Here is a 20,685-nt window from a genome sequence, read left to right on the forward strand (position 1 = left end):
GACTCAACACGGAGCTGTGGGTAATTCTTTACGCGCGAGACAGTGATAAATTATTATAAGTAATTAATGTTTTTTTTTTCCCTTCTTCTTCTTCTTAAGTGCTTTATAGCGCCAGGATTAACAGACGTGCGCAGTCCTTTAATGAATCACCTCTGATTTGGTGGAGGATTAAACGAGCCAATGGACTTAAAACATCTATTTAAAAAAAACAGTTCAAAACATCAAAGAGATCAAAACAATCGAAACATCAACAACAACAAAAGTTCTAAGAGCATAACGTTAGAATGGGGCACTTCATCAATCAGTACACTCTCTCAGAAACAAAAGGTGACAAACTGTACTTTGCTTGTTGTTCAAGTGGTACTATATGTGCCGTATTTTTTTTATTTTAAATGTAATAAATATCATAATGATTAAACATTTCTTAAACAATTCAAGATTCATAATTAAACCTAAAAACCGAATATAGAAAGAACCTAATATAGCCTTTAAAAAGATGATTAAAAGCACACAGCTTCCCTGGTAAAACATACTGTACATCCTGAAAAGCAAACTTCTAATTGAAGTTCTAATTGCAAAGAACCACTTCAACAACAATAAAAACTACCGAACCAGAGGGATAATATTACACCAGAAAAAAATATTTTACTGTTAAAACCTGGGTAGACCACATTACAAATAAATCTACCTTTTCTTTTTGCTTCAAAGCTGTATGCTGTGTACCTTTAATTATCTGGTAGAATAACACTTTACAGGTGCATCTGTAGTTCTAAAGGTGCACTATATTATTCATATTTCCAGGTGTAGGAAAAAATCATTAAGCTTCAGGCCAAAACAAGAAAAGGACAAGCTTGGTATCTATTGTTTCACAGAGTGCAAGAGGCAATTAAAAGGCTTTATCGCACTACAGTCTGCTTTTTAACACTGTAAATAGGTTTTCTGTAAAGGGCACCGAGTAGTCGATTACAAATCACAGCCAATTATTGCATTAAATTTGTTTATAGCGGAGTTGCCAGTGTGGCATCTCTCTCATTACCACCTTATTAAATTAATTCAGTTACAAGACGCAGTGTTACTGGAGCCAGGTGCTGACCTGCTGCAGAGTAATGGGTGAAAATAAACTAACCATGCTACCCAAATTGGACAAATCTGTCCAGGCTGTGTAGGTGTGTGGGTGTGACTGAAAACAAAAAAGAGACGGATGAGAGGTAGAGAGAAAGAGAGACAGAGAGAGACTAAATGAGATATTTCCTTACAGCACATTTCTGTATTGCACTGTATTGTTAGTTCAACATCTTTCTGGAAATGATGGCACCGAGCAGCACACGTCCTTATTGTCTTTTACTTGGGAAGGTGCATGAAGTGTACTTAAATATACCTATAGCCCAATCGTGCACATTAAAATACTAAAATATAAAAAAATACACTATACACGTATGTTATATATGTATTATATGTCATACATTTAAGTAAATGTGTAGTTGGAAATTTTTCCCACTTATGCTATATGTCCTTTACATCTTCTACTTATTTATCCAATGTGCAAGTAGGTTGACTTTTTTCTTATGATTTGTTTTGTTTCATAAGCACTGTGAGTACGTATCATTGTAAACCAGATCCAAATTATTTTTTTCCTTTTTCAAATATACTTGGCCAATAAAAATTATTTTCTGAATTAAAATATTTGCCCTTGACAGTACAACCCCTCTAGCAATAAAAAGTAGAATTTAATACCCTACGTTTTAAGTGTGCAAGGAGGATATTTGCTCCAAGTAACCTTCTGCTATAGGATATGAGCATCTAGTTAATACATAATAGGTGCATCACTCTATAAAGACATACAGTTTGTCTTATTTCAATGCCTGATTTCTCTTAATATGGAGGGTCCGTTAAGGGGGGGCTGTGTAATTGTTTGTCAGGGCCCCTAAATTTCCATGCAGCCCATAAAAATACTATGGCAATTGAAAAGGATTGGCGTCATCAAGGTCGAGGGCCCGCTATGTTAGATTTTTAAAGTATCCAGAATTTGTAGCGGCGCCCCTCACAGACCACTGTACAAACATTCTAACAGTCAGAGTAATCAAGTGCTTCTAAACAACACACTCAATAGGCAATCTAATTGTCATACTCATGGTTGCACTGTCCTACCACTTAGAGCAGCTGTGCTATGACTCAGCTATTTGTCGAGATCCAGGTCAGTCAGTCTTGTCCTGTCTGTCTGTCTAGATCATACTTAGTCTTTCACACACGCACAAGGACTCACAGGCGAGTATGTTCAGTCTAGCTGCTGGCTGCATGACACTCTTCAAATCTTCAAACACACCTTTTTATTTCAAGTATTATAAAAGTGATGCCATTGATGTGAAAAGAGATGGGGAAAATGTGATGATATTGTATAAAAGGATCTAAGAGCTTGGGAGAGACGCATCCTTTTAAAATACATTGTCAAGAAAAGAACAATATTCTTTGTTGCTGTAAGTGAGAAAGAAATGGTTTCACTCTCAATTTCACACTAATGTAATTTTTAAACTTTATTAAATGTCAGCTTACTGTAGGTTAGGTTAGGTTTAGGTTTATTGTCAGTCAACATGTTAGACATGAAAGAATGAAAATTACCAGCATCCAACATTAAAGAAGAATCTCAGTTATAATAATAATAATAATAATAATAATAATAATAATAATCTAAAGAAAGATTAATGTATTGGTCAATAAAACCTAAGCACATAGTAATAATTAATAATAAGTAAATAAACACCCAGCAGGTTTAGAAAATATGACCCTAATTACTCTCACTCAAGTGCAAAGTTACTTAAGTTAGTGAGTTCTTTGTGTTCATTATCCTCACACCCTCAGGGAAAAAGCTGCACCTCAGTCTTGTTGTCTTTAAGTAGCTCTAAGACTTTGCAGCCTTCTACCTGTTAGAAGCGGAGCAACTTAATAATCATACATAAATAATGTTAAACTTATATTTAAAGGTCTATTTTTAACCATTGTATATGTACCAGCAACAAGCTGGGGGGAGGGGCTCTTCTTATGTGAGGTCATACTTGGAGAATAATTTAATTGGCTGGTCATTTTAAAAAAAAAAGGGAATTATCTTGACAAATGTTCAGAAAGTAATTAAATTTTGTATTTCAGTTTCGATTTAGTACTTTTATTTTTTTATGCTTTGCCAGTTTTAAGAAAATCCCCATGATGAGAATACAGACTGTGGCTAGAAAAACAGTTTTCATAAGTTCTTAGTTCTTAGACAATACTAGATAATTGTTCAGAATTCCATCTACAAAAAAAATCGACAAGCTGTTACAGCGGAGTAAATCTGTTGCCGTAATACTGTAAAATGAGCCACAAGTCATAAAGAAAGCACACGACCCACTGTCCACCGTTTCTGCTGCTCATTAACAGCTGCTCATTTGTCATCAACAGCTTCCACTCACACTGATGATGTCAGCACATGCCTCTGTTATGCGCAAAGAGATGGAGATTTAAAAAAGGAAAAAAAAAAAATCTGTATCCAGATGGTGGCAGATGTTTGTGCGTTGAATAACCCAGACCTGGAACGGGCGTCATGAAAAATTACTTGTCTGAGGGACAGACTCAAAATCCAATTCATATCCAAAAACCCTCTCAGTTGCAAACCAATCTGTTCCCTTAACCATTGGCCATCTGACACTTCGGTCATTTTATGAGCGTACGATCACCCACTAGTCATTAAAATAAGTACATAATCTGCAGAGTTTTAACCACTATCCCTTATTTCTAATCCACAGCTGGCCATAGACATTTCACCATGAACCTCCAGCCATACGCTGATGACATCACCACATGTCCCATTCCTCAAACGATCCACCATTTCACATGTTCTAGTCCTGTCCCTAGGAGAGAGTAACTTAGAAGCAGCAAGAAAGACAGTGATTTCATTAGACAGGCATCGACTTTGTGTTAAATGGTGTTGATTTATGCACAGGCATGCTCCCACTGACCCCGGAGCTCCTGGCTCGGGACCTGCTCACTCCACATCCCAGAGGCAGAGAGCTCGCAAGAAGGATTTCCCTTCGGGGTCTGTGCAGGGAGACGCATACCTGATAGCCCGCAGATGAGCCTGCAGAAAGAGCAAAGCAGTTTGATCACATTTCCTCTCCAGATATAAGGCATATAGGGAGCAGACGCATTCTTAGCGCATTTACAAGGACGGAGAAACAAAACATCTCTGAGCCTGTCAGGAATGGTGTCTGGGGTTTCCCATGAGACTAAAGATGTCAATCAAATCAACATTGAATTGCATTCACTCTTTGCAATAAAACACTGGATTTCATTGACATCCTCAAATAGAGAGCTGGAAAAAAATGTAGTAATAGCGCTCAAGGGATTTCAAGGGTTTTAATAAATAACAAGAGACAATCAGTTCTGAAGTGTCAGATCGATGGCATCTTGGGAAGGGCGCCATTTTTTTGGTGTGTGTCTGAGGAGCTTTTGGGTATGAACTAAATGCCGAGAGTGTTGCTCAACAAGTCATTTTTCATGGCACCTTTGTTAGGTTTGGTATTGGAGAAAATGATGTTTTTTTTTTTTTTGTTAATCTCCATCTGTGTATGCATAACTCTGACGTCATTTAAGCAAAAAAAAAAAAAAAAAAAGGCACGTACTGACATAATCAGGACGTAGCCAGAGGCCCAACGTTCTAAATTTCCTGCTTCTTCCAGACTTCAGACATCTCATCAGTGTACAATATGATACAATATGTATTTTTAACCAAGGAAAGATTGCGTACACTTTAATTTACATCAGATCTGAAACTAATTAAGTTTGGGCACGATGCAATATGAATTCATTCAGTTAAATTGAACTGACATTTAATGTGTAGCAAGCTCTGCAGAGCTAATGCCAGCGTTACCTGTTGCATCTTTACCTGCAGATTCTTTGGGTTCTCATTACTCCATAGCACATCTGTAGTATACTGTACGCAGCACGGTCTGTGGTTCTGCTAGTCTATTTAATGAGAAGAGCTCCAAGGTTTGCATATGGCACTGGTTTTGTTATAATCTTCTTTTGAGCTTTTGTTGAATCTACCGTCAGGTTTTGGAAGATGGGTGTTGTTGACTAATAGGTCATTTTATGGGTCTTTACAAGAAGGTCATAAATTCACTCTATTAGCAGTGCTTGTTTATTTCATGCTTTAATAAAAACTTCTCATTCATTTTCACGCTAGATTTACGGACACCGGTACTGACTAAGGGCTTAATGGGATTTTTTTTTTCCAGCCTCAGCCTTTCTTTTTTTTTTACATGATCATCCAGATTTACTCTCACATATTACATCCCTTTTCTTCCACACTGAATAGTGGTAGTGAATGAACACAGGCTGCTCTCCTGTTCTCAATGAAGCTCGAAAAAAGGTGCAGTCCCATGGCTTTCTGTCAGTCATTCTTTTTCTCTGTCTCATACTGTACACTGTGCTCTATGAAGAACCTTCACAAGCAGGACTGGGTAGACAAGAGTTCAGAGGCTGTATAATATTCATGAGGTCGGCGCTCTTGAATGAGAGGTGTATGTATACTGTAGGTTGTAGATGTAAAGGAGACATGCATTATGCTAAGGAAGTAAATAGAACAATTAACAAATGAATTGTACATTTTTTGTACTTTTTTAGGTTGTATGTACAACAGGACATGTTGCGATCAGAGAGGGTTCCAGGTAGAAATCGTTTAAGAACTCTAAACGATGTAAGGAAAGCCAATATAGACTGATGTCATTTGTAATGTAACATTGTTGTTGGTCTCTTTCGGCTGCTCCCGCCAAGATACCCTTCCTGGCGCAGCACTTCCATTTTATCCGGGCTTGGGACCAACACTGCATCCAGCATTAGCTGGGAATTGAACCCATGCCTTCCACGTGGCAGGCCAGAAACTTACCTTTGAGCCACAAATGCCCCCAACTTTTTACGTGATACAAGATTCAAAGTCGGAAAGATTAAGGGAAATGTTAATAATGGCACCTACACTGTGAAGGCCTCACTTCAGATGTGTCAAATTAAGCAACAAAACAACTAGGAAGGTTTAAAATAACTGCGATTGGTTTAAAAACTGTCCAACACATTAATAAAACCTGGAAGGATACTGTGGACCCTGCAATGTCTGAGAAGAAGTACAGTATGGTACTGTAGGTGAAAATGAAAAATAAACTTAACAAATACTTAATAAACCCTTAAACGCTTGGTGCATCGTAAACCACTTTCTAGTGAGACTAACCTGAAGAAAAGGCTTCTTTTCTAGAAAAGAGATTCAAATTTGAACAATGAAAAAAAAAAAGGTCATGCGCTATGATCCATGAGTCCAGACTGATTCCAGAGCGATGTGTGCGCCGGGGTAGGAAGGGAAGCACATGAAGTGATACACCCATCATGCATACTGTAGTGTCCACTGTACAAGCCTTTGGAGGTGGTGTTATGATCTGGGGTTGCTTCAGTTGGTCAGGTCTAGCCCCAGCAAAATGTTATGTGGCAATAAAACAAAGTCAGCTGATGACCTGAATGTACTGAATGACCAGGTTTTCTGATGGCACAGGCATATTCCATGACTTGAACTATGACAGGGTGGTTTTGGACCCATTTCAACATAGAAATTGGCCACCACATTCTGTGGCGGTCAAACTAACTCTTAGACTAAGTGACTTTTTTGGCCAGGAGGTGTATTTCTCCCAATATATTCAGATAAATGTAAGCAATTAGATTCAAGTCAGCACATCAGCATATGGACAATAAAACATGACACCCTGTTGGTGGAGTAAATAATAACATGGTGGTGTCCATTTCCATTTCTGATGTGTATATAGGCTATTGTATATATATATATATATATATATATATATATATAATGAATAACACATTATGTTTTAAAGTACATGCCATTTATTGTTATGGCACACCTACTGTTATCGTTTACATTATAGCAGCTATAAAATGGTATTCCCTTAGCAGCCTCTTTTTTTATTTCTCTTAATGAGGGGAAAAAATACACCCTGCCAAAAACAGACCTTGCAAATTCCTTTGATGGAAAGACTCTCATCAGGGCTGCAAAATGACTGTCACAATGTACTGACACAACAGTGTGTAAATGTTAAATAAACATATCGTACAGGAGAAATTATATGTTTTCTTTGTGAAACAAGATCATATTTTTTATAGTTTTATTAATAGCCTTATATGATTATAAAGCTGGTCTCCAATGTAAGTTTTTTAGTGAATGAGTGGTTACTACAGAAATGAATGATTGCATTAATATATACCTATTATCCAATATTATTGCCATTGACACTCGGGTCAGTGCTGTAGAGGTTTGGTAGCCCACAGACCTTCTGATCAATCAATTTCCAGGATTCAACAGGGTTGTGTTATGATTACAATTATATTATCATCTATTAAGGGCTCACTGTCAGGCTTGAAATGACAAATGAGAAGTGAGGTCGCTGAAGACGTTCCTTTATGGGGTGAGGAGTAGGGCACGAGCGTGTGGTCTTCGTCAGAGAGCCAGTAAAGACAGGAGGGCCGTAGATTATTGGACATTAGTGACCTTCATGAAGTTGATGTTAATTATTCATTAAGAATGTCCCCATTCCCCCCCCCAACCCCCACATCCCTCCAATTTTGTCACATCATTCAGTTGGGAAAAATTCCTCGTAAAATCATAGCACGCACAGCATGAAATCACCCTCGTGTATAAAATAAACTGTCAATCACAGCGTCCTCATATCAGTCTGAACATTTATGGTTTAAATGTAAAGACCATCCACTACTCATTAAAATAAGTACATAATCTGTGTGTGGTTTGAACCACATCACACTGGCCTTCTTTTCTGATCCACAGCTGGTAATGCCAATGCCTGACAATCACCCTGGGCCTCTGGCCACGCCCTGATGGTGTAAACTCATCCCTCTGTCACTCAAATGACCCTTCATACCATATGTTCTAGCTTGAGAAAGTGACTTCATTTGGCATCACACTGGGCTTTATCTTTGCCTGCTCACAGTGGTAAATGGGTAGATTTTATGCCCTCACAGTATGATATAACACAGCATGTATGCAACAAACAAAGACTCCACAGATGTCTGTCACTGAGTAAAAATGTCCCATAAATTATTTTGCTTTTAGATACCAAAATTAGTCAGTTTAAGGCTATTCATTTTTACATCCTAATTTGTAAGTAGCTAAAAAAGATGTCCAAACACATTATTATAATCTAAATTATTCATATTCATAGGAATCAGGTTAATTAATGTTCCCACTGCCCCAAAAAGCATGCATTGGATTTAAGTCTAAGAACACCCCTAGTGGCTAAACCCCAGCTCAGTTATAAGCATCATCATTTTAAAAGAGGTTATATATTTCCAAGGCTTATAGTGAATGCTGTAATCACACTTGCCCAGATGAACCTTATTGCCAACTGGGTTCAAACTAAAAAGATATGAAGTTGATGTGTTGGAAGTAGAAAAATGGGAAAGCGTAAGGATTTGACAATGGCCAAATTGTGGTCGCTATTGTGATGGAAGTCTGCCGAGGTCAGGACCTACCAGAAATTGTCTAAGGAAAGAAAACCGGTGAACAGGAGAAAGGGTCATGGGAAGCCAAGGCTCACTGATGTCTACCTGGGAAGCGAAGGAAATAGAATAGCTACTGTAGCTTAAACTGCATTTATGCAGTCCTGGTTCTGGTAGAACGGTTTCAGAATACACAGTGCACAGCAATGGGCACATTACAGTACACCTGGACCATGAAGCAATGAAAGAAATCGGCCTGGTCCAGTGAATTATGTTTTCTGTTACATTATGTGGCTGGCATTATGCAATTATGTCGCTCACCTGCAGAAGAGATGGCACCAGGATGCACCATGGGAAAAAACCTAGGGTCCTGCCATTTATGTGGATGTTACTTTGACACACAGCACCTACGTAACATTGTACCACCTCACAACTTACAGGACTTAAAGGATCTAGTACTGATGCCTTGGCGCCAGATACTACTCAATATTGGGCAGGTGATCATGATGTCAATGAATGGCTGGTGCATATTAAATTAAGAGAGTTAAAAAAAAAACTGTAAACATTTATATCTTGTTAGCATGGAGCTGATACCTTTATTTTATATATCTTAAACATTTTCTATAATGTTCAGAAACAATTCATTGGTATGATTGAAGGATTAAACGTATGATGAGAAACAGAGAGAGAGAGAAGGAGAGAGAGAGAGAAATAAAAACACTGGCACTTAGGTTTATGAGTGAGAGCTGGAGCCTTTAATTAAAAATTGATGCCATATTAGAGTTGGAGATTTCAATCGAGCAGCTGGAGGAAACAAAGGTGCATAGTGCACAATGAGCTCTTATTAAGAAACGGTGAGAAATAGCCCAAGAGAGAGAGAGTGTTAAATAAAAAGGGCAGATGAGGATGAGGATGAAGTGCGATAGAGAGGAAGTGGAAGACTGAAAGAGAAAACATATACTCGCTGCTCATTGCTTCTTCTCCTTCTTCAATTACACAGAGTGATTTAGAAAATGAAAATTTAATCTCATATGCATTGTTATCAGAGGTAATATTCAAACTTAATTTGATTCTCAGGTTAAATCCAAGGCCTCACCACTGGAACTTTGTGTGTGTGTGTGTGTGTGTGTGTGTGTGTGTGGACATGTAGGAATTTTGTAATTAAAGCTCTTCTTGTTAGGTAATTTTTTCGTTGTTGTTATCATATTATTTATTATGTAAAAGAGAGCAATCAGGAATATTATACAAGGAATAAAAGAAAACACTAAGACGTGGCAGCTGGTGAAACCGTACAGACTAACATGTGTGGTGCAAACTAAAACTCCCAGCATGCACCTGATCACCTGACTTCTAACAAGGTACACCTGCAGCCAATCTCAATTACGAGTAAATAGAACTCTGTCACACAGAGACGTCTGGAAGTACAAGCGCTCATGATTTATTCCTGATGTTAGAATTTCCTCTTTTGGATCTGTCGTGTACGATTTAGTTTGTTTTTCCAATTACCAATTCTCAAAAGTCTTGTGTATGTTGTTTGCTGATCGCACGACTCAGGCCTGTTTATCTTACTACCATGGAAATGCATCCTCTCTCTTTCCAGTGGTTCCGACAAAGACAGGTGTGCTGTTATAAAAGCTATTTATATTAGGGTTTCGGATTAGAAAAAGAATTATTTTAGAATAAAGGTATTTCAACTGCTTTCCATCTTTTACGCTATAGCAGTTCATCAAAAATGTTCTTTTCTTTTTTTTATTTATTACAGATTGACATCAAACCGATTTGTACTTTCACTGTCGAGGAATGTCTGTGAAATGCCCAAGATATTTTTTCTGTTATCTCTTCTGTTCTGGCATCTATAAGTGTTCCCTCAGCAGCCTCATTTTCTTTCTGTCTCTGCAAAGATTTAAAATTTAAAGTTGCACCTATGACAGTTGCAAAGCACTCACATTGGAGACTCTGCAAAAACTGCCAAATCTCTCCTCACAGAAAACAAGGTTTAACAATAACACAGGTTCACTTGGAGCACCCACCATACGAGTCTCTGTGTATTTTAATACTGTAGAACCAGATCACTGATACACTATATGAACAAAAGTGTTTGGCCAAACCTGTAATGACATTGTATCCAAAAACATACTGTATATTTCAATATGGAGTTGGTCCAGCTACTCTTCCTGAAAGGCTGTCTACGAGATTATGGAGTCTTTCCGTGGGAATTCCTGCCCATTTATTCTGTAGAGTATTTATGATGTCAGGAACTGATTTTAGACAAGAAGACCTGGCGTAAATTGGAAACTCCGTTCCAGTTCATCTCAAAGGTGCTCAAGTCAGGGCTCTGTGTTAGGGCCGGTCAAGTTCTTTCACACCGAACTCATCTAACCATGTCTTTATGGTCCTTGCTTTGTGTCCTGGGACACAGTCATGTTGGAACATAAAAAACCTTCCCCAAACCTTTGCTACAAAGTTGGAAGCATAACATTGTCCAAGATGTCTTGGTCTGCTGAAGCATTAAGATGCCCTTCACTGGGGATAAGTGGGCTGATTGAAACACCTGAATTCATTAATAAACAGGTTTGGTCAAATACTTTTGTCCAGTGTATATCAGTTGGATGGATTCCATACATGAGAACACAATTATAAAGCAAAGATCATCTCTCACTGGGTTCATGGTTCATGGTCGAATTGATGGTTTCTGAATAAAACACCTGAATTTAATAATAGGTTTGGCCAAACACTTTTGCCCATATAGTGTACAGTATGTATAAACCTTTTTATAAAAAATTGTCAACACCTCCTGACCAATCAGAAACAAGACTTTAAAGCAGAGTTTCACAAACATTCTCTTTAGGGACCCACATTTAATGACAAATGACATAACATTGCGGCCCAATTAACGACAGGCATTATTTAAAAATCATGAGATTTTTGTGTTATGTGCATAAGTGAATGTTACTGAACATTTTTATTGCCAATTACACACTATTTTATTATCTTGAACGGGAAACCAGCAATTACTTACATAGGATATATACGTATGATAAATCACAACTTCATATGTCTGGTCAGGGGTAGCTCAGTGGTTAAGGCATTGGACTACGGTTCGGAAGATCCCAGGTTCAACCACTAAGTTGCCACTGTTGGGCCCTTGAGCAAGGCGCTTTACCCTCAACTGCTCAGATGTATAATGAGACAAAAAAAAATGTAGGTTGCTCTGGATAAGAGCGTCTGCTAAATGTTAATAAAAGAAAGAATGTTCATTTAAAAGTTAACAATAAAACTAGATTTTACGAATGATACCAAATAACCACATTTATACAGTGTACATATGATTGTGACTGATTAGTGTATGCCAGACAAAAATAAATATCCTTCTACAGTGGGACAAGACCCCATGTTTTGGAACTAATGCACTAAAGAACCTCTTAGGGTGCTAAACAGCTAAGCTTTTTGTTCCATATTGTACACAAAAGGTATTCCTTTTTTTACCTCCTAATGTAGAGCTTTCTGCACTAACAGGCAACACAATAAACTACTTGTTCTGGTCCTGATTTTGGTTCCACGTTAACAGTTTGGGGCACCACAAATGCCACAAAGGTTCCTCTCTGACCAGATTATTTAAAGTCCTATAATCCCCAAATTTTAAATTAAAAAACCTGCTTTTGGCTGCTACCATCAAGGGGACACCAAAGTTGACCATCCAATCCGCTCGCCGGTTGTACTTCCAAACACAACCGTTCCATTTTTCAATCTGGGCTTGGGACCGTCACTACATGGGTAGTTTGGCTCGAACCCGGATCCTCAGCCACCACGAGAATGACTAATCCTACCTTTAACAGAAAATAACACTCTAAGCTGTTACTCTGAACCATACCAGGAAACATTACATAAAACAAGTGTCCTGTGTCTTTAAAGGCAGAAGAGGAAGAAGAAGACGAAGAAGGCGTTTGGTTCAGTTAGTGTCAGGGTGAAACTTTAAAATGGTATGTATGTATTTTTTCCCCAGTGGCCATGGGGAAGATGTTTCAAAAGATGCTAGACTAAATACACTGTACACACACACACACACACACACACACATGAACACACTTACATACACACACTCGTTATAGAATCTTCCTGTCCTCCAAGGCCATGGGGTTGATGTTTTAAAGGTTACTTGTAGAAGAGACAACTCAAGCTAATTGGAACCTTATTTAATGGAAATGTACACTTCAGAGAGGACTCCTCGGGACATGTTTGCCACCAAGCGGACTTACATTTTCTAACCAAAGCTTATGCAAATTAGGCTATTAAAGAAGCAATTTATGTATACATTATAATGTACTTAGAGGGCTTGCTGTTTAACATTGTACTTTAAAGGTTTTAGCAATGTCATGGCATTTTCATAAATTCTATCACTTGGAGTTACTTAAAAAAAAGTTTAACGGACTAATAAAGAGCAGTGTATCAGGAGTACTACAGAAGTAAAGTGTGTGACACAGCTATTCTGTTCAAAGAAGTCAGCATTAGTTAAAGTCTTACGTAGGTTTCACAAGTTAATGAGTTTCTCTCTTCAGCCCTTAGAGCTTATCTACAAGCACTTAAACATCCGGGAAATTTTTTTAAATGTCAAGAGTGTCCTTTTGTAGATCTCGCCAAAAGACAGCGATGTTGCGGCTTCTTCTTCAAGCAGTAAATACTCACACTTGTCTCTTTAAATGCCCCCAGTAGAGCGCTGTAGCCATGCTTCCAAAGAGTTCAGGTAGAAATGTTGTGCTCATCGTCTTTAATTGGCCAAGGTGAAACTGTGTACCTGTCTCTTTAAAGGGCTTTTTATTGCCTGGGGAGCTGACAAGGCTGGGTTGGTCATCTCCACTTTCCACCCCTCCGTCCCTCTCCTCATTTCTCTCTTCTCTCTCTGTACATTCACTGTCTGTCAGTTTTCCACCAGTCTCCTTGATTCTTACTCATTTCCTGTCTCTCTCGCAGTCCCACTGCTCTCAGCGTGGTCTCGTCTTATTCGCCTGAAGAAGGACCTAAAGACAGCACTCACTAACACTCGATGAGTCACAATTACCACGACAATAACGCAGCCCACGGACCCCCAGAGAGCAGATGCCCACCTCTCCATATTCGACTTCTCTCTTTATTGGCGCATATTGATGAACAACATCGCACACTCAGGAAAACACTCACACATACACTTATGCACGTACAGGCCAGAAGTCACCCTTCTTATTTTATTCCTCATCTGCCTTCATGCCAGTTAAGCTCCTTTGTTTTTGCATATTTAAATCTGTAATGTATCACTGAGTGATGAAATTGCATTTGTTTAATACCGTATACATGCTCTCAGCCAACTCTTGGAATTGCTTTCTGGAACATTACTGTGGATGTACTTTTGTATATGGCTTCTTTAATGCAGCATTATTAAGCGATGTGCTAGGCACAGCCAAGGTTTATATGAAAGTGAAGGATTTATTAAATGAAGCAGACAAAACTGAAAGGGCAAACTAAATTTAAAGTCGGCAGACAGGCAAATTTTCAAACAGACTTAACTACACCAGGCTGAACTGAATAACTGAAACAGACAGGGTCAGTACCAAAACAGTCTCATTGATACAGCTGGTGAAGAGACACCTCGACACCATTCAGTAAATGAATAGGCTATATATCGACAAAGTTCATTTGGACCAGGTGACTGTTCTGGGAAGCATGAGAACTGTGCTTTAACTGGGTTTGTAGTTCGTTGATAAGCTCAAGATCCTGGGAAATGGATTTTGTGCTTGAATATGATGTAACCATGACAATATGGTGCTCTCTACAATGCAATCTGCTGAATAAAGGTGTAACTCAATGCCGCTGTCTTAATCGGTGCCTATTTAATGCTTCAAAGACTCTTATATCTGCACCTGGATTCTGGTTAAATACTGAATAAAGTCTGCCCTAAACCCAAGGGTCACTCATTTACTTATCGTCTATACCGCTTTATCATGTTTACAGGGTCAAAGGGACCTGGAGCATATCCCGGGAGAACTAGGGCACAAGGCGGGGTACACCCTAGATGGGGTGCTAATCCGTCGCAGGACACACACATTTACACACTATGGGTAACCCTGGGTAATGTCAAATTAGCCTAATATGAGTACCTGGAGGAAACCCATTAAGCATAGGGAGAACATGCAAACTCCATGCACACAGGGGCAGGAATCGAACCCGGACCCTGGAGGTGCAAGGCCACAGTGCTAACCACTAAGCCATCATGCCGCATGCTCAAGATGTAAAATTCTTTTTAGAGGAAGACTTTTCAATTAAAAATGGAAGCACTGTATAAACCCCAGCGGTAGAAAAGCCAATCAGCACAGTCCATGAATTCTGACACAACTCTCAAGATCTCTTAACTAATACTTGGTTCAATTTCTCAAAATATTAGAAACAAACTAGTAGTCTAAGGCTATGTTCACATTACAAGCCACATTAATTCCAATTTTTTTGGTCGGATTGGATTTGTATCTTATGACGGTTCACATTCATAATTACAAATTACTCTTATCTGACTCTAATGTGGATGCATCTGTCCTCTGAAACTCCTCCCATCAATACATCTTTGCTCTCTCTACAGTATATGGGTTAAAACAAGTCATATTTATGTAACCACTCAAACAATGGATAGGATTTTAGCAAAGAAGAAATGCTTGGGATTTTGCTCTGTTGGATGGCAAGGAGTTAGTCAGTTAGTTGTCTATATTTGTTGAGGACCAGAAGAAGAAAGAAAGCCAAACTATTCACTTTAGCTGCTATTGAAATCCCGGTGCTGACTAACATTAGCGAGAACTCAAAGTAGGCCAAAAGTCACATGAATTCTGATCTGCCCGTTTTAATTAAAGTGACATGACATAATATATATAATTTTTAAGCAACCTGTATAGACTGTATATATAGTAGTTGAAGATAGTTGTCCTTTTGTTTGTTCCTCAAGCTTCATGACAGTAAAAACCTTTCCCTCAAGAAATCTTTTTTCCACATACAAGCCTGTAGCTTCAACCAGCTAGATGATCAATCCAACTAAAGTATTCCGATTCAGTTCTATCTCTACTATAGCTCTATTACAGTACTGTACCTGCACTGTGGCTTTAAAAGCCTCACCTTACGGCAGATGTGCTGCACTCAGCATACACTTTCTTCCCTTCTTTCCTTCTTTCTTTCTTTCTTTCTCTAAACTCCATATTTTTTCCCTTTCTATATCTTCCTTTTTAAACATTCACTGTTTCCTCCTCTTCCCAGCTATTTACAATCTGCTGCCTGAAACAAATTTCTTTTTTACAAGCTTATGTTGTTTTATCATCCTTATTACCAGCCAGTAAGAATGCTTGACATGGATGCTCTGCCACTGATGATGATGATGATGATGATGATGATGATGATGATGATGATCAGAGACAAACAGGCACAACACTATTTAACTCCTCTTTTGACACAGCACACTTAAACAATGATACGCATGAAATCAAACACACATCATTAATATCTCCAAGGTTAGGGGAAACATTATCATCTTTTCACCCACCTACAGTATGAGCTGAACCATAAGTCTGTCCATCCCCCCAGTAATTACTTGTCTATCTAGCACGCTTTCATCCACACATCCATCACTGTCCATTCAATCATATATCTGTTTGTTTATCCTTCCATCCATCCATCCATCCATTCATCTTTTAGAAGTATTCAGCCTTAGGTAATTTGATGAAATGGTAATTAAAATCAGACTTTCATATTAACAAATATTTAGTTTATATTTATCATTCTATTATTTCATTTGTCTGTGAGCAATCTCTTTATTAACAATACAATACCTCAGATACTGTACAATACAATGTCAGAATTCTTGCGATCCATATAAAAGCCTAAACGGTTGTAAAAAAAAAAAAAAAAAAGAAAAAAAAAAAGAGCAGCCACCTCAGGCACTTCACCCTTCCACTCTGCTGTAGAGTTGGCTTCCTCCACTGAACGCTGCCATCGCACAGATGGGGTTAAGGATTACAAGTGCTGCAAAGTCTAGACAGCTGCAATACTCTGGGTCCCACATGGTGTTTCTCAGCCCCGGGCTACATTCTGCCCTAATCTCCACAGAGTGCGCTGCTCAGCCAGCCGAGCTGGAGATCACATTATCTCACCCACCGGGATCAACCCACAATGCACACTTTTCTTTCTGAGACATGATGATGATGATGATGCTGCTGATGCTGATGATGGTGATGACCACAAGCTAAACATGACCTTTAGAGCTAACGGCTGAATCGATTGATAAGGTGATTTTCTACAACTTGGAATAAGAAGAGTGAGAGTGTTTTTGCTTTTGGAAGAGGCTTTTAACTTGGTAACATCGTGGATGTGATGTCACTGAAAGTGAGCGTACAGCTCTAACAGATGATGTGGAGATAAATTTGGCTCAGGGCAACAGGCAAATATCACAAGGTTGATTTTTCTGGATTAATCCGTGCATATGATACGTGAGAAGTTGTTTAAAGGCAAAGGTTACCACTTGGGAATATTAAGATAAAGATTAAAGAGTAATAAACAGTAGCACATAGTGGCTTCGATGTCTGTCATGTAAAATTGTTTTTCATACAGTATTAAGTGTTTATGTAAAAACTGGATTTTTTTTATACTTACAACTCCTGTTTCCCAGGTTTGATTCTGGTTTCGGGTGACTGTTTGTGTGGTTTTACATGTGTTTCCCATGTCCTTCTAGGTTTCCTCGGTGTAATTTAGTTCCCAAAACATGCCAGTAGGTGGATTGTTGACTCTAAATTGCCCCTAGTTGAAAATAAGTGTGTGAATATATGTGTGTGTGTGCATGATGAAATGTGATGGACTGTTGTCTCATCCAGTGTATGTTTCTCGCTCACTCCTAGCATTCCCAGGATAATGCAGTTACTGAAAATGATTCATGAGGAACCTTGTCTCAAAATGCCTACCTTTTTTTGTTGAACGGAAGGTTACTGTTGAATAGAGGGTTGCTTGACATTCCCAGAGTGTTGCTTGTCTTGATGGTTTTTAAAAATAGTAGGGCATGAGTCAAGGCCATGCTCATGGAGTACAGTCTGCCCTTTAATTGTCCTGCTGTCCACCTGATTCAATATTCAACAGATCACCCATTCAACTGCCAGCATGAATATATACTGCCTATCTAGCAAAGTCCCCGTTTAAGAAAGGCTCGCATCATGCAAAAAATAAAATAATAATAAAATAAGGAACAATATTGAAACCTGAAACAATTTTGCTGAATCGTCACATTTGCAAAATAAATGTGATAAGAAAAATCATTAATGACTGTGATTGGAGATCACTTAAAATCTTTAAAAATCGACAGTAGAAATCACAGCTTTGTTTAATAGTCACACATAAAGCAACTTCAATTCATATTATTGGGACTAAACAGCGATGTGGCCACATGTAACCTGCTTGTTAGTGAAGTTAATTTTTCTGGTTTAATCCAGAAAAAAAGGCTTCACTGTTCTCAGGAGCATAAAGATTGACTTTCGAGCTACAGAAAAAGCTTCTGTGGTCTATGCATCCTATGCATGCCTATTTCAGAGCAATGGATGCATCAGGGTGAAAAGGGAAGCACATTAAGCGATGCACACACCATGCATAGAGCTCACTGTACAAGCCTCTGGAGGCAGTGTTGTGATCTGGGGTTGCTTCAATTGGGCAGGGACTGAATGGCCGGGTTATCACGTCAAGGCATTTCTTTTCTTCCCTCATAGTAGTTTAATTTACCGTAATCAAAGAAGTCAAACTAAATATTAGCATATCTGGGCAGTGTATTCAAGTATGAAGAATGCCAGAACGTACAGTATAAGTCGGGTGTACCAGGTTAAGAGAACACTGATCTGGGAAACACATTGCATTTTGCGGTGGTTGCAAAATGAAAAATCTGATTTGGAATAGAAATGGATTTTTTTTTTCCTGTGATATACTTGTCTAATTTATGGAAATATAAATATATAAACTAAGTTATATAAACTTATTGACTTCAAGACTTTCTGAAAAAAATCACAGTAAGGAATCATTTAAACAAACGCAGCTATTGAACAGCTTAAGCAGTTTAAGAATAAATATGGGTATAAAATTAAGCATAGTCCTTATGGTCAAATGTCATATTAATGATGTCTTTAACTTATTTATTACATTTTAAATTGAATTAGTAAGCAGAATTTTTTAAAGAATCAATGCATTGAAATTTGTCGGTAGAACTTGAATTTTAACTTTTATATCTTTTAATGCCAGAATTATACTTCCACTTGAGCATTCTTCAGTGGCGGTAAGGCTGTTATTTTTAATTCTGTAAGAAAAAAAAGAAAAAAATTTGGCAATATGTGTACAAAAAGATTTTTTCCAAAAATAGGAATTAAGGGTAATTAATATGTTATATACATGCTACAATATATGAGAAGTTTGAGAAATGATCAAAACCTAGTAACTACTTAATATTAAACCTTTTATCCGCATTCGCTTGCAGAAGCTTGCTAGAGTTTTGGTATTCCCATCTCCAGCATGGCAACGTCAAATAAATTTTTAACACCACAAATGTTTTTGGCTTCCATTTTGGGGACAGCGTATCATCTCCTCACTCCTGCAGTTAGTTATGGATATGAACACCAAGCAGAAGCTCACTAATATGTTTCTCTCCATATGCTGCCACCGTGGCAGATGTGTTGATTAATGGCATCAGTGGTTCTATTGATTACAGCCCCTCAACATTGTTTGTTAAAATGAGCAAATATATTTTCTCTTGTAATGTAATATTTTATTGCATTATAGCAGACACAATGTATAATGTATCATATTGATGTAATGCAATTTAAATCTGTGTGTGGGAGAGAGCGAGCCAGAGAAAAAGAGAGGATACAGAAGACTTCAGTAGTATGCATGCAACATTTAAATCATTTAAACACACTAGTTACTGTAAGAAGGGCAGCATATGATTTGATCACGACTTCTGAACTTGCACATACTGTAGAGATGCCGGTTCTAAAAACATGTGAGGTTTTTCTGAGGATTTAATGCTGTCTGAGGTTGCTGTGGTGTTGCAACTTCTGATATTCAGCCATAACAGTAATCGGTCAAAGCTTTTTGTAGATCAGTGTCATGGGAAATTAATACAATTTTGCTCATAAAACTTTAAGCATCTTTTGGAGCGCTGCAACAGATAGGAATAAATAGCGAGCAGCTTGTTTGACTTACTTGTAGCTCGTTTTGTTTAATGTCAGGTGTAATGTATTTCCACCAACATAAATTGGAGTAGTGAGCCTAATTTCACAGTGTCTTGTGCATGTTCTGTTCACTGTCAATGTAAAATTGTGTTCTGGCCTCTAATCTGGCTGATCATTTTACCTGGTGTGTGAGGTGAGGTATAAAGTATAGTTTTTACTTTAAATATACATGTATATCATTCTTTTCTGCCTGTGTCATGAGGAATAATTATTATAGATGATCAGGATTAAGATGATATTATTGCTTTAATCAAATCATTGTACAATCATATTTTATTTATAGTTTTCCAGTGCAAATGCTTTGTACTGCATTGTTTTGTTAATATTTAGTTCAACTGTAATAGCCAAAGTTGCTTAAACATTTGATGTTTTAGGAGATTAAATACATTAGAACATTATGGCACCAATCATAATTTTGATAACTTCAATTAAAGTCCTTAAAGACAATATATATATATATATATATATATATATATATATATATATATATATATATATATATATATATATATATATACAGTGAGGTCAATAAGTATTTGATCCCGCTGTGATTTTTGAAGTTCTCTCACTTAGAAATCATAGAGGGGTCTACAATTTTCAGCATAGGTGCATTTCCACTGTGAGAGACTGTGTGAGAATATAAAAAGAAAAATCCGGAAATCACATTGTATGATTTTTAAACAATTTATTTGTGAATTATTGTGTTCAATAAATATTTAATCACTTGCTTATCAGCCAGATTTCTGACCCTCAAAGACCTGTTATTTTGCTTTTAAATAGTCCATATGCTTCTTACGGAGCCACTCCTTGGTTTTCCTGGCTGTGAGCTTTGGGTCATTGTCATGTTGGAGGACCCAGCCACGACCCATCTTTAATCCTCTGACTGAAGGAA

General features: G+C 37.8%; 1 protein-coding gene across 1 annotated transcript in view; it reads left to right on the forward strand.

The window, feature by feature from the left end:
- Window positions 1–20,685, forward strand: part of LOC128544125 (neurexophilin-1) — a 32,163-nt gene that overhangs the window by 1,229 nt on the left and 10,249 nt on the right. The window lies entirely within an intron of this gene.

The sequence above is a fragment of the Clarias gariepinus genome, chromosome 16, assembly GCF_024256425.1.
Source record: "Clarias gariepinus isolate MV-2021 ecotype Netherlands chromosome 16, CGAR_prim_01v2, whole genome shotgun sequence".
NCBI lineage: Eukaryota > Metazoa > Chordata > Actinopteri > Siluriformes > Clariidae > Clarias > Clarias gariepinus.